The 12,355-nt window shown below is 48.2% G+C and overlaps 1 protein-coding gene across 14 annotated transcripts in view; it reads left to right on the top strand.

Annotated features, from left to right (window-relative positions):
* The first annotated feature begins 1,157 nt into the window (after nt 1–1,157).
* The window catches only part of mbnl3 (muscleblind-like splicing regulator 3), a 47,468-nt gene continuing 36,270 nt past the window's right edge, over nt 1,158–12,355 (top strand). For 10 of the 14 annotated variants that reach the window (XM_088925667.1, XM_088925668.1, XM_088925671.1 and 7 more), the window contains exon 1: nt 1,167–1,548. The gene's annotated coding sequence lies outside the window, so the exon portion shown is untranslated. Of the gene's footprint in view, nt 1,549–8,657; nt 8,948–12,355 lie in introns of those variants that run through there. The other 4 variants (XM_088925670.1, XM_088925660.1, XM_088925672.1 and 1 more) reach the window with 3 other exon arrangements.

The following is a 12,355-nucleotide window of genomic DNA, read 5'->3' as shown; positions in this document are numbered from 1 at the left end:
TATTACACGTCCCCCTTAAATCACCTGCTGATTAGGGACACTTGTTTGGACCATGGGTCAATTGGGCAGTTCAAGCTAGATGCTGAAAGATGTCCTGATATCTGTTCCAAATCACCTTTACATTACTCAGGTGAACAAAGCCGCTGTTGAGTTGATCAAGGTGAAATTGTTCCAGGCCTGTAAACTCTGAGGATGTCAAGACCTACCTAAAACTCATACCCCCTGTCTGTATAACAGAGCCTGTTATTGACACCTTCTACTGTACAAAAATGGGTGCAATACTCATTTATTTATTACTTAATCTTCAATTATGAATCCCCATTTCTTGTTCTCTCCCAGTTTAGACATGTAGAGCATCCATACAACGACTCAATACATTCTGGTTTTTATCTGTGTGTCAAGCTGTTTTTTCAAAAAAAAAAGTCAGTAACAGACTGCTGAAGTATTGGGTTAAACGACATCGTATATCATACAACACATCTCCCGTGGAAAGCACGATGGGTTTCAAGAAGGCTCTGCCGGACTTTCATCACTGCATCCATCTCTCGCAGTACGCTGTGCCACCGACCTCTATAGCTCAACAACTTCACGAAATGTTTCACCCTTTTTTACTCAGCAAAAATTAACATTAGCGACGGATGCCCTTTCAATACGGGTCGACCCGTGTCTCCTCGCGGCCGGGGCGCGTGGGTGGGGTCAGGCCGGGCGGTTGCCATGGCAGCAGCAGCCCTTCCCCGGCCACCGCCGGGGCGCAGTCACGCGCGCTCGCGGAGTGGACTGAGCGGGGGGGGGGCAGGTGTTGGCTGTTTTTCGTTTTGTTTCAATCGATAAGATGGGGAGGGGAGGAAGGGGAGATTCGAACAAATCAAACAATAAGAGAAAGCGGCGCTTTGATACACCCCCCAGAGAAGCGATCAGAAACTTGATGTCCCTGAATATATCTCCATCGGTTCTGTCACGATTTAAGGTCCGGGCTGACGACGGCCCCCGGCAACCCCACCACACCCCCGTCCCCCCTTCTGCCCCGATCAGTCATCGTGATGATCGGGAATCGGCGGGCGGCGGGGATCGATGGGGACCGGCGCGCGCCCGCGCGCGCTCGCTCGCGCAGGCTGGCGCTCGCATGGCAGCCAGCTCGTGCTCCCTGGAGTCCCCGCCCTCGAGCCGCGCGCAGAGAGGGATTCCCCTAAAATGGAGGCGACTCGTACTGCGTACTAGCGCTATGAAACGGTAACTGACCAGCGTTTCTCCCCACCGCTCGTCTAGACTTTTTAAAGGGCGTGCCCCCCTCTTCTTTTAGTCAGCTTTACAGCTACATTGGTTGCTCAGTTTTAGCGCGGCCGTTTTTATATATATATTTCTTTTCTGGTGCGGTTCGCGAGAGCCCCAGTTTTTTTTTTCTCCCCTTTCGTACGGTGTAGCCTAGCTTCAAACAGCCGTGACGTCTCGACGTTATTATAACTAAAAATATACAAGAGAAGAAGTGCGGACCGACCGCTGAAGACTGGCTGAGGAGTCGATTGAATTCTGCGGGCAGGGAGGATTCAGGTGAGAATTCTGTGGAGTTTTATCGCGCGTCGTGCTTGGGTCCATGTGATTTAGCTGTGGCTGAGACATAACGCGAGCCCTGCGTGTCATTTAAAAAGCACATTTCCCCTTGTAAGCCGATGCCTTTGGACGTTTATTTATCTGCGGGCAGCTGCAGTGATGCATTGCCGGACAGGTTATATACAGCTGTGACAGAGACCTTGGCTCTTAGCTCTCGGGTCTTAATGGAAGATACGTGTTGCGCACCAGTTCGTACATGTGACAGTGCGCCGACATCGCACCGCTTAGAAAACTAATAGTTGTGGTTTTTTTCCACCCCACATAGAATTTCAGTTAAGGTCGCATCTCCAAGTTCTGATAAGTAATAACTGTCCTGAACGTATGTTAGAGGTGCCATCTTAAAATGCCCCCAAAATACAGCATTTGTGCTGCTTTTTTTTTAAAAAAACAAACTTCGCAGTTTCAGTCCGGAGTGCGTGTTCTTCAGGGAATTGATCTCGGCTATAGCTGGTGTCATAGCTGTTGAGGTGTCATGGTGGTTAATCCGTATCGTGTGCATTTCTGTTCTTTATACGGTAGAAATGCATTTTTAGCGCTGATCCTACCGCCCTGTTTGTCCCTGTCAGGTTAGCGCACTGTTGCAGATTTTGAGATTTTGAAGGAGGTGCTGCACTGGTGTGCGGCGATAGGTGTGACATTTCGGCCAGGTGGCCGTCGAGGTGATCTCCACTCTCCTGCGGGGTCGGGTCGTGCTGCTGTCGATCTCTTCGCGGCAGATAACCGCTGCCTCCCCCGCCCCTGCGTGGGCTGGTGACAAATATGCCCACTCCAGCCCTAACCCTAATGCTCGGGGTGGCGAAATCTGTCTGAAACTCTCCCCTGCTTGTAAGCCAGGGGCGAGGAGCTCCACCCCTGCTGTGCTGCCTTTGTTCCTGGCTTACATGAGCACCTTGATGTCTTAATTGGACGAATGAATTGGATGGGAAGGTCAGTGAGCTGTGCTTGCCAGCTCTTAACCCTAAAACCAGGTGGAACCTGACTCCTCAGGCCTGGGGCTGCTTGTCCGGAGGTGTACTCTGCAGCACCAAGGTGGATAGGAGCAGTTCCTGCGATTCTGGCAGGAGTTTTTACTTTCAACAGGTGTCTTTTTTTTTTTTCCTGCATGAGTAGGGTTGGTTCCCCAGATTCCCAATCCAGTCCCTGGGGGATCCCTCACAATCTGGGATTTGCCCCCACCCAAGCTTAATGACCCAAATTGAAGACTTAATTGGATTAATGGTTCTCGCTGGCTCGGGGTTATTGGGGGGGGGGGGGATAAAAAGAAACAAGCATGCTAGTTTCTCAAAAGTTTGGGATTTTCGGCGGCCGACGTCCCGGAGCTTGGGAGGGCCGGGAACGGTCAGGCGGATCCTGTTAGTGCCCAGTCGGCTGAGGGTTCGATTGCGTGACGGAGGGCTTGGGTGGAACCAAAGCCAAAGCAGGTGTTGTGTTTGTTTGTTTGTTTGTTTGTTTGTTTGTTTGTTTGTTTGTTTGTTTGTTTGTTTGTTGTGTGTGTGTGTGTGTGTGTGTGTGTTCAGGCCTCCAGGACAGGAAGCCCTTGATCTAGGGGACGAGGGCCCAAGGACACCCTCAGTGTTTGTGTGTCCCGAGAGCAGACTCCGAGTCTCGGGGCGAGGTAGGCCCAGCCGGTCTGTGGCAGTGTGCTCAGGCTCTGCGGATGGCCTGCACTGTTACAGCTTGCTGCAGATCTCTCTGTCGCAGAACAGGAACCGGCCGCCTGGTGTTTACCCACGCAGGCCTGTGGGGTGGGGGTGGGGGTGGGGCCGCACGTCTTGCTTGCTCCTTTTTACCTGGTGACCCGGTCGGGCTGAGCTTGTAAAAAAAAAAAAAAATAAAAAGGAGCAACACGTACTCGACTCGACTAGACGTTCTCCCGGGGTGTCTGCCGCTGAGGGAGGAGTGTGCTGGGCTGCCGTCGTGCGCTCTGTGAAAGGAGGGTGGAGCCCGTTTGTTTTACAGCTCGTCAGCTGGAGGGTCCCACCTTGCCGGTCGGGTGGGTCCGCGGTTTTACCGAGTCTCTGACCTCCACGAGCAGGACACTACTGCATCAGCCATTGCAGTGCGGTTAGGTGCTCCCAAACGGTCTGCACAGCTCCTCTTGTCTTTTTTTTTTTTCCACTCCAGAGCTGCACTACAGTTTGCGTAGCGGTGGTTGAAGATAACTGTTAATTCCTTTCGGGATGTTTCTAAATCCGCGGGCTGGGCGGACCCGGAGTCACAGCTGCCGAAATGACTGACTGACTCGGTGCCTTGTTTTATTGTCTTTAATTTATACGTCTGACACTTTTATCCCAAAAAGATTTACGGTTGTATGGGTCTGTGCTGCTGGGCGTTTTGCCGGCACAGTCTTGGTAAAGGAGGCTGCTTTACTCAGGAGTCCATGAGCGGTGTCCCAGCTGGGACTTGAACCCGTAACACTCCAGGTAGCGTGAGTCCAGGACACCCAAGCACTGCTGTCTAATTTGGGAGTGCGATTTCCTGTGTAGTGACAGAGGCGCGATTGATATGGGAGCTATGAAGTGAGAATATAGGACCAGCACGCGCAAACAAAAAAACAATGTTGAAAGGTATACAGTATGCTGGTGTCCGAAATGAATGCTGAGTTTTATTGGGCGAACAATTAATGATGGACATAAACAGATACATGTGGGGCTTTTGCTGTGTGATTTAGGGATTGCAGCTGACTGGCACGTGAGAGCATTTTGTAAATGTGGCTGAAATAATATTCCTCAGGCATTCTGCATATCAGTTTGTTTACGCGTAACCCACAAACAAAGTTTAGAAAACAGTGCAATGAAAGGCCTTTTTTTTTTGCTGTGTTTCATAATGTGGTCATCTTTTCACAGCAGGGAGCACAGGATATTATTAAACGGAACAATGATGGCTCTTCTAGGCATGATTGGTGTATAGGGTGCTTACTGTGCTGCCTGCTAATAGGAGATGTATGCGCTGTATTATCACATTCACAGATGCCACTCTACAGCACTGCTTCTGAACAGTCACTCTCAGGCTAGACCAGTGGACTGAGCCTCAGCCTGTGCCTCATTTATCACAGCCAAACCATCGCGCTGCTAAATCTTTTTCAGACGAACTCGAACGCCATGCTACCTTCCATCTACGTAGCTCTCATTAAGAGACGAGCTCTGGCCTGGCGGCTTCCCCGCCAAGATTCCGAGCGGCACTGCTTCCAGGATTTATCACTCATTCTTCCCGTTTTCCGCTTACCCTCCTCCGCCTTCTTTCCCGGAGGTTGGGTCGTGTTGGTGTTCCGGATTCTCACAGCTCGTCTCCCTCGTTCTCGAGCTCGCGAGGCGCCACGCCCCTGGCCGTGTCCTTGCTTAGTCTTTCAGTCTTAGCTTAGGGCTACACGACGGTTAGCTGTGTTGACACCTGTATGGTAATAGGTAATTAAGCTGCTGGAATGGTGTATTCCTGTAATTAGAGTCTGAGCTAACAGGCTTCACGGCGTTTCTGCTGTATCGCATGTCCGCCAGTGCTCTCAGGTGTGACGTGTGCTGCTAGCCCTTTTCTGTTGGCAGGGACTCATAAGGGTTTCGTAAAACGCGTGTTCGATATTTCTGTGCTGCGTGTGATTGGGGTGGATGGCAGTGTCACTCAGAGACCTGGGTTTCCTAACTTTAACTGTCAGCCGGGTAGTTTGAAGGGGCACTGCTTCCGAAGGTATTTCAGCAGTTTGCTTTTCTATGTGTTGTGAAATTGGGAAACACTGATATAATACCAGACAATTATTGCTACAGGTTTAGTGGATAAGCTGGCTCATGTCTGTACTACAGTGCGATATGGGCAGAAAGCAGTGTATTTTAATGCAAATGTGCAGAGTTGCCAGTATGTTTCTAGGTGAAAAGTGCTCAGATTAATTTTAATTAAAGCTCCCTGCTGTCCTGTGTTGTTACTTTTTATTTCCTTCATGTACATTGTCAGCCTAGTCTGAATTTCATACGCTATCGAAAGAGAAATTAAAAACAAAGTAGTCCGTTGCTATATAAATGAAAGAAATGGCTTTCCTTTTTTTTTAACAGTTATAGTTGATACCTTTATTTATAACTAGAGGTGTCAATGCCTTCCTCTGTAGTGCAAACCAGAGCTTGAGAAACCGGCTGACTTATGAATATTTATGAATAAGCTTGAAGTGACACACAGTTAGGAAATATCTTCCCAGCTAGCTTGATTTTACTTTCACAAAGAATGGCAGACATGCAGCATGTTTACTGGTGTCAAGGAATATCTCTGCAGAAGACCACATGGTGAGTTAAGCTAAGGGCTTGTATATGACAACAAACCAGCATGGTAAGAGGAGTGACTGTGTAACTGAATTGAGACATTGATTTGCACAAATTATTGAGGCTTGCCACTTAAAAAGCAATTAAGCCTTGCAAAGAGGTGAAGTAATCTTTGTGTAGAGTTAATCAGACTGTACAATTAAAGATATCCAAACTATTGCGCTACCAAGCCGCTTGCCTGTTGTTTTAATAATTCTGCGAATGCAGAAGCTTTGTCGTTGTGGAAACTGCAGCACTGTAATTGATCCTACAGGTGTGGTGTATGAGATCTGCCCGCCATGCTAATTGCTCAGGTAGTGTGTCGTATCACTAATGCAACAGCATGGTTTCCCATGAGGTTTTGTCTCCACGCTGGAGAAGTGGAGCGAAGATAAAACGTTATTCTGGAGCTGCCTCCGAGGCAGGCCTCGCGTCGCTTGAGCTTGCAGACGGCAGGAGTCTGCGAGAGCGGAGGAGCGACAGGGCAGGCTTGTGGAGTCATTGCTCGCTGTTTAAACCGCCGACGAGTGGATTAAACGGTCCTAAGGGCTTGGTGTGCCATGTGAGGTGAGAGTGAGCATGAGCTGGTGGCACACTCGGCAAGCTGTTCGTGCAGATACCCAGCCCCCCCCCTCCCCTCCCCCTCCCCCTCCCCTCTGTGAAGCAAAGCATGTGTCTGCTGCTGAAACCCCTGACTTCTCTTATCTGCACTTTCACTTTCCTGGCCAGAAAAAAAAAAGAGAGAGAGGGAAGCTAAACGCAAACACATTCGGGTCCAGGAAGTAGGCAGCAAACACACAGAAAAGCAGGCACTGTGTATATAAGCAATGTAGACAAAAAGAGGAAATAGAGGGGTAATGCAGGCTCTAGACACACAGGTGGGAGCAGCAGAGAGGCCCCTGAGCACACACACTCGGCACCTGTGCGTCCAATGAAATTGCGCAGACAAGGGAGAGAGGCGTGTACAGCTATAGTCCTTGGCATTGTACAGAAATAACAAATGCATATGGCATGGTGTCCGTCAGTAAAGTGTTGAAAATGAGCTGGAAAGGTTAAGGGTGCAGGGAGCCTGTGTGCTGTGCATGCTCTGTGATCATGGACTCTGAACTTTCCAAGCCATTTTTTTCTAGCCTGGTAAAGATAAAACGCGATATCGCAGGAGCGTTGCTGTGCCCAGTGGCTATGGTTATGCATGGACACACTTTTATTTTTGGTTACCGTTAGAGTTGCTGCGTGGTCACTTCTCTGCCAGCTGGCCGCAACAGTGTCTGACTTAAACAGAACCTGTTACAGCTTTTAAAAACACAAGCATCTTTGCTACAAATGGTTGCGGAGCTGCAGTGTTGCATAATAAGCCCCATTATCAGTACTCTGTACAAATACACTTCATGTCTTTACTAAAAAATGGGGGTGGATAGTGCTGCAATAATATTGCACGCTGTTTTACTGAATTAAGAAAAAATAGATGTGCGACTGGAGTATTGGGGCACACACCCTCACATCCCCCTTCCTCTGCGTGATATCTGTTGTGGCTTTGGTGAGGCCCCAAAAGAGATGTCATTGTGTCTGAACCCCTGCATTGGGATGTCACCTTCAACATCTGCGTGAGTACGGGTGAGACCCAGATTACTGTAAACCCACCTTAAGCCTGAGGCCAACCGTCTGCCTGCTTTCTGTGCTACTGCATTAATCTAATGTGTTGCATTTAGTTTTACTCTGCACAGGTGAGTGCAGATTTTAGCATGATTCCTGAAAAAAGAAATGCATGCAAGCAGTGGTCTAAAGAACACATTACCCTTGAGGTTACAGTATTTCTCTGCCTTGTAACGTTGTGAAAACGGTGCTACTTTTGATTAATGCTATATTTTTCAGTCATGTTTATATCTTAAGCATTTGAACACTTCCTGTGCACAGCCTATTGCACCCTTGAAGGATGAGCTGGCTTTGCAATAGTTATTTTCCACTGTGAAATTTTCACAAAAGATTGAAATAAGTATGATGCTTTATCCATTGCAGCATAAACTTGTGGATGTGTATTGGATGAAATAGGAAGGACAGGTTTGTTGTTTTTTTTACTAAAATGGAAAATCACATGGAATATGGAGGGCATAGTTTAAAGACAGAGTGACTTCCTCAAAACGTAAGGCCCTGTTGGTTTAGCTTGCAGCTTGGAAGGGCAGAGAATCGCTGGTGTTCGTGTGTGTACGACATTTCTTCGAAGATTAACTTCTGTTGTTTTTGTTTTTGTTCATGCATGTATGATCAGCATGTTAAGATGTTTTTTGAAAGGCGTTTGTATAGGCATGGAGTCTGTTTGAGTGGGAGGGGAGTGAAAGTGTCATCCTGAGTGTGTGTGTGTGTGCGTGCGTGCGTGTGTGCGTGCGCGAGGGAGTGAAAGAGAGGGTGTGTAGGCGTCTTTGCACTGTGGGCTGCGTGGTGGGGGCCTGCGCTGGTGCTGGAAGGAAGGTGTCTGTGCATGAGAGCGGGAGAGACGAGCAGGCGCAGTGCGGTGATCATTAGCAAGGAGAGAGAGTCGGAGAGAGAGTGAGCAAGCCTCCTCTAACCTTCTGGCTGCTCAGCCTTGTCATCCTGTTTGGGAGGCGGGCCTTCCCCCCTAGACTGTGCCCGGTATTTTGGCGGCACATCTGAGCAAATGACTGGCTGGCGGCACTAGCAGTCATTACCTTTCGCAAGCCCCCGGAGTGGGTGTGGCTGTGATTTTTTTTTTTAAAAGAAAACTTCTGAACGTGAGCGTGCGTGCGCGCGCGTGTCTGTGTATGTGCGTGCGTGCGCGCGCGCGCGCGTGTGTGCTTTCTCTTTTGAATTTTTCCACGCACACGGTAGGTGTAAAACACAGTACCGCAGTCGAGGAGGGAGAGGATGAAGCTTTTTTCTGCGCGCGTCTGAGTGTGCAGGCAGATGAGCTCGAGCTGGGCGATAGGGGAATAAGCACGAGAGAGGCGCTGCAGCTGTTGCTACTCTGGGCTCCCTTCCTGCTGCATCCCAGCATGGTCTGTGGCTTCTTATGAATGGGACACGGGCACCGACAGTTGCATGAGGTAAAAGGATTACAGAAATTCCAGTCTTTCTCTGTCGCACTGTCCTGTGCTCGGCTTTCCTAGCTCTCTCTCTCTCTCCGCCCCCCCCCACCCGACCCCTATCTCTCTCTTTCTCGGGATTTTCCCTGTGCTTTTCCATGCTTCCTTTCCCCCTCTCCCTCGTCGGACGCCGGTGTGTTCTCAGCCATGCGTTTGGCCATGGGGAAGATGCTTCCTTTCCCCGCTCACTCTGCGGGGAGTAGGCGGAAGTGGGTGCGCCACAGCTCGCCTGTTTCTCCGGGCTCGTTTCGGGCGTAGAGTTTGCTCCGTCTCGTGGCTCCCAGGGAGTTCTGCTGGCGCGCGTGCACTGACCAGCCTTGAAAAAAGCGGACAAAGGGGAGCGCTTTTTTTTTTTCTTGGATTGCACAGTGTTTATCCTTGTTGTGCTTTCCTTCTGTTGCTCCGAGACCCTTAAAAAAGGATATTTTGGCTACATACCGGAAGCATCATGCAGGATGTGAGGGAGAGAGAGAGAGAGAAGCAGAGAGTGGGGGCTAGTAGTGGGGGCTGCGGCCATTGCTACTACTGTAGAGGTGTCCAGCCCAGAGTGAGAGTGTGATGGTGGGAGACTCAGCTTTTTTCCCCAGAAGCACCACTCCCCTGCGCTGTTAAGTGGCAAACCTTCCCTGCTCTTTCTCCCAGCTCAGTGCTGCTCTGTCCTTCTTCCTTGAGCGCTTAGGTCTGAATCGATTCGTAAAATATATTGACAAACGGTAGTGTGATTTTCCCTGTATGCAAGGGGTTAGAGTGAAGAGTCCCCTTTCGTCCAGTAATAGTTCTGCTGTGGTGCTCAGCGAATAGAAGGGACTATTGTGTCAGTGTGGCTGTTTTTTTAATTTTTTTTTATTTAGTAGGGCAGGCCCAGATGAAATTAGACTGCAGAGACTTTGAGAATATGTAGACCTTCCTAGTGATATTTACATCCTCACAGAGCAGAGAAAGGACTGCATGGAACCTCTTTCTTTCTCAGCTTGTATTTCTTTTTCCACGGTCTCATGTGCTCAAGGCATACTCACTCTGAGTCATTTCCAGAAATGTGCTGGATGGGGACGGAGTGGAACTTCTCACATTGATGGGAAAGTGTTGTGAAGAGGGAGACAGTATTTGTGCTCACTTGGTTTTTAAGACGTAAGGTCAATGCTGTATGAATTACAGAAACACCCCCTTTCCCCTTTTTTTTTTTACAGAGCTGCAGTAGCTGCTTGTGGCAGACTGTATGAGATCTCTTTTGAATTTTTTTTTCTTGTGGTTTGTGGTGCTTTGTTTATAAAAATAAAAAAGAATTCTACGTCTATGAACAGGGACTGATGCTTTGACATGGCTCCTGTAATGAGAAAGTGAATCCAGAGTAAGTGAGAGTTTACAAACGAGAGGAGGCCTTTCTGTCGCCTAAATCATTTGGTTTATCGTAGCGCATCGATCTGACGATCTCACCCAGCTGTTTCTTCAGTGTAAGGGTGTCAGCTTTGACAGCCTGGCTGGATAGTTTGTTTCAGACGCCTGCAACCCTTTGTCTAAACACGTGCCTCCTGTTGTTGGTTTTAAACATAGTTCCCTGCAGCTTCCACTTTGTTTCACTGTTGGCTTTGTGATCGTGTTTCACTGTGGACTCTGTCAGAAGTCTGCTCTTTTTTTGAGACAGATTTTGCGAGTGATTAAATAACTCCTCCGTACCTCGTTGTAATAGGCCTACTCCCGAACGAGCAAGTGACATTTAAAAAAAAAAAATCCTGCATATTTTTTTTTTCCATGTGCAGGCTGCGTATTGGCACACAGCAAGAGAACAGGTTAAATAAGTTCATGTCTGTATTTGCCATGTGTATAATCGCTGTTAACCAGCTCAGCACTGACCTCTTGGTCTTGCCCCCAGAGGCTTGTTCAAACATGGCCAGGATAGGCCAGTAGGGGATATGCTGGGTGTGCAGAAAGAAGCCATCTTTGTCAGGCGCTTTCTGCAAAAGGCAGTGCTCTGAAACAGTCATCTAAAAATTTAGTGCAGGTACATGTTTTTACATGATACAATTTTTTCTTTTTTGGAAGAAGTATTGAAGTTTGTTCTTGGAAGGCATTATTCGTTATCCGAAAGGGGAGAAACACTCGTATCATCGTAGCGTGTCAAAATAGTACTATATTTAGCATGCTGTCTTGAGTCAGCTGTTGTTTTGTTATATTTTATTTACCTCCAAATTGTTCATTTGTCAGCTCAATTTCTGTTAATATGGTTCAGCCCAGAAACAATTAAAATCAATATTTGTACAAAGCTTCAGACGTCTTTGACTTATAAGAAAATATTCAAAGGTTAGGTGACCTAGAAAATTAGTTAAGTTACGTTTGTATTCTTCGAGGTGAGATTTACAAAAAGAAGATTGCCTTCTGCCTAATCTTGCGGTTGTGATTTCAAGTATCCCTTTTAAGAGTTCTTCCGCCTCTGAGAATGAACCTATTATTATAACGCCCAGTCGAGCAAAAGGCTTGTCAGCTTTTTTTGTTCATTTCAGCAAACGCCAGAGAGCTTGCTTGTGCCCTTACTGCTGTACACTGCACCTTACAGTTTTGACTTCATGGCCCAGTGTTACCACTTTGCTAGTGATTTTCTTACTTCTACAGAAGTGCTGTAGTCCTCTTTTGCGCTGTTGATTGGGGAACTGAAACGGGTTTTGTTAATCGTATTCTTCCCCTTCTGTTACAGCTGCTCTCTCAGTGGAGCTCAACATTAAAATGAGCTGTAGAAACTCTAGTCTCTAGTGCTAAACTGGTTATACACCTTTGCCTACTAACAATACAAACTGCTCCTCCAGCGACCATTTGTCATTTAGCAGATAGCTTGCAGTCTCTGTCAGTCTGTCAGTCTGTCAGTGACCTGAGTTTTAAATATCTTTCGAAGGCCAGAGCACGAAGCAGGGAAGTAAATTGATCAGGGTAACACGTGGTGGGACTGTGCAACGTTTATTCTCAAACCTGGAGCCTCCTGGCACCTAGCTCACCCGTTTTGTCCAAGGGTCTTCATGTTGGATGAAGGCCACGGCACCATGGTACAAGTGAGGTTGCACAGCGCGAGCGCTGCGGCGTGGGATTTTTGTTTTGGGTGCGTATGGCAAACAGGCTTTCAACACCTGGATTTAAAGTCTGGCAGCTCCTCTAGTACCCTCTGTCTGCATGCAGAGCAAAGTGACATTTCCTCTTCGTTACAGTACTCGTCCTGCCGAAAAGGTCCTGTTGGTGAGGCCAGCTGACAAGGCCAGCAAGTGGGTCACCTGCGTTGCTGTGATCGCCATTTTGGTCGCGGCGTGGAAAAGTGGCGGGCAACGGTTTTTGCCAGGGCTGGCTTTGGCCGAGGGCGTAGAGCTCGATCTTCGCTGCGGCGTGTTA

Source organism: Atractosteus spatula, chromosome 9, assembly GCF_055471065.1.
Source record: "Atractosteus spatula isolate fAtrSpa1 chromosome 9, fAtrSpa1.hap1, whole genome shotgun sequence".
NCBI classification, from domain to species: Eukaryota; Metazoa; Chordata; class Actinopteri; order Semionotiformes; family Lepisosteidae; genus Atractosteus; species Atractosteus spatula.
Note: the sequence above shows the minus strand (reverse complement) of the source record. Positions and strands in the feature narration are given on the sequence as shown.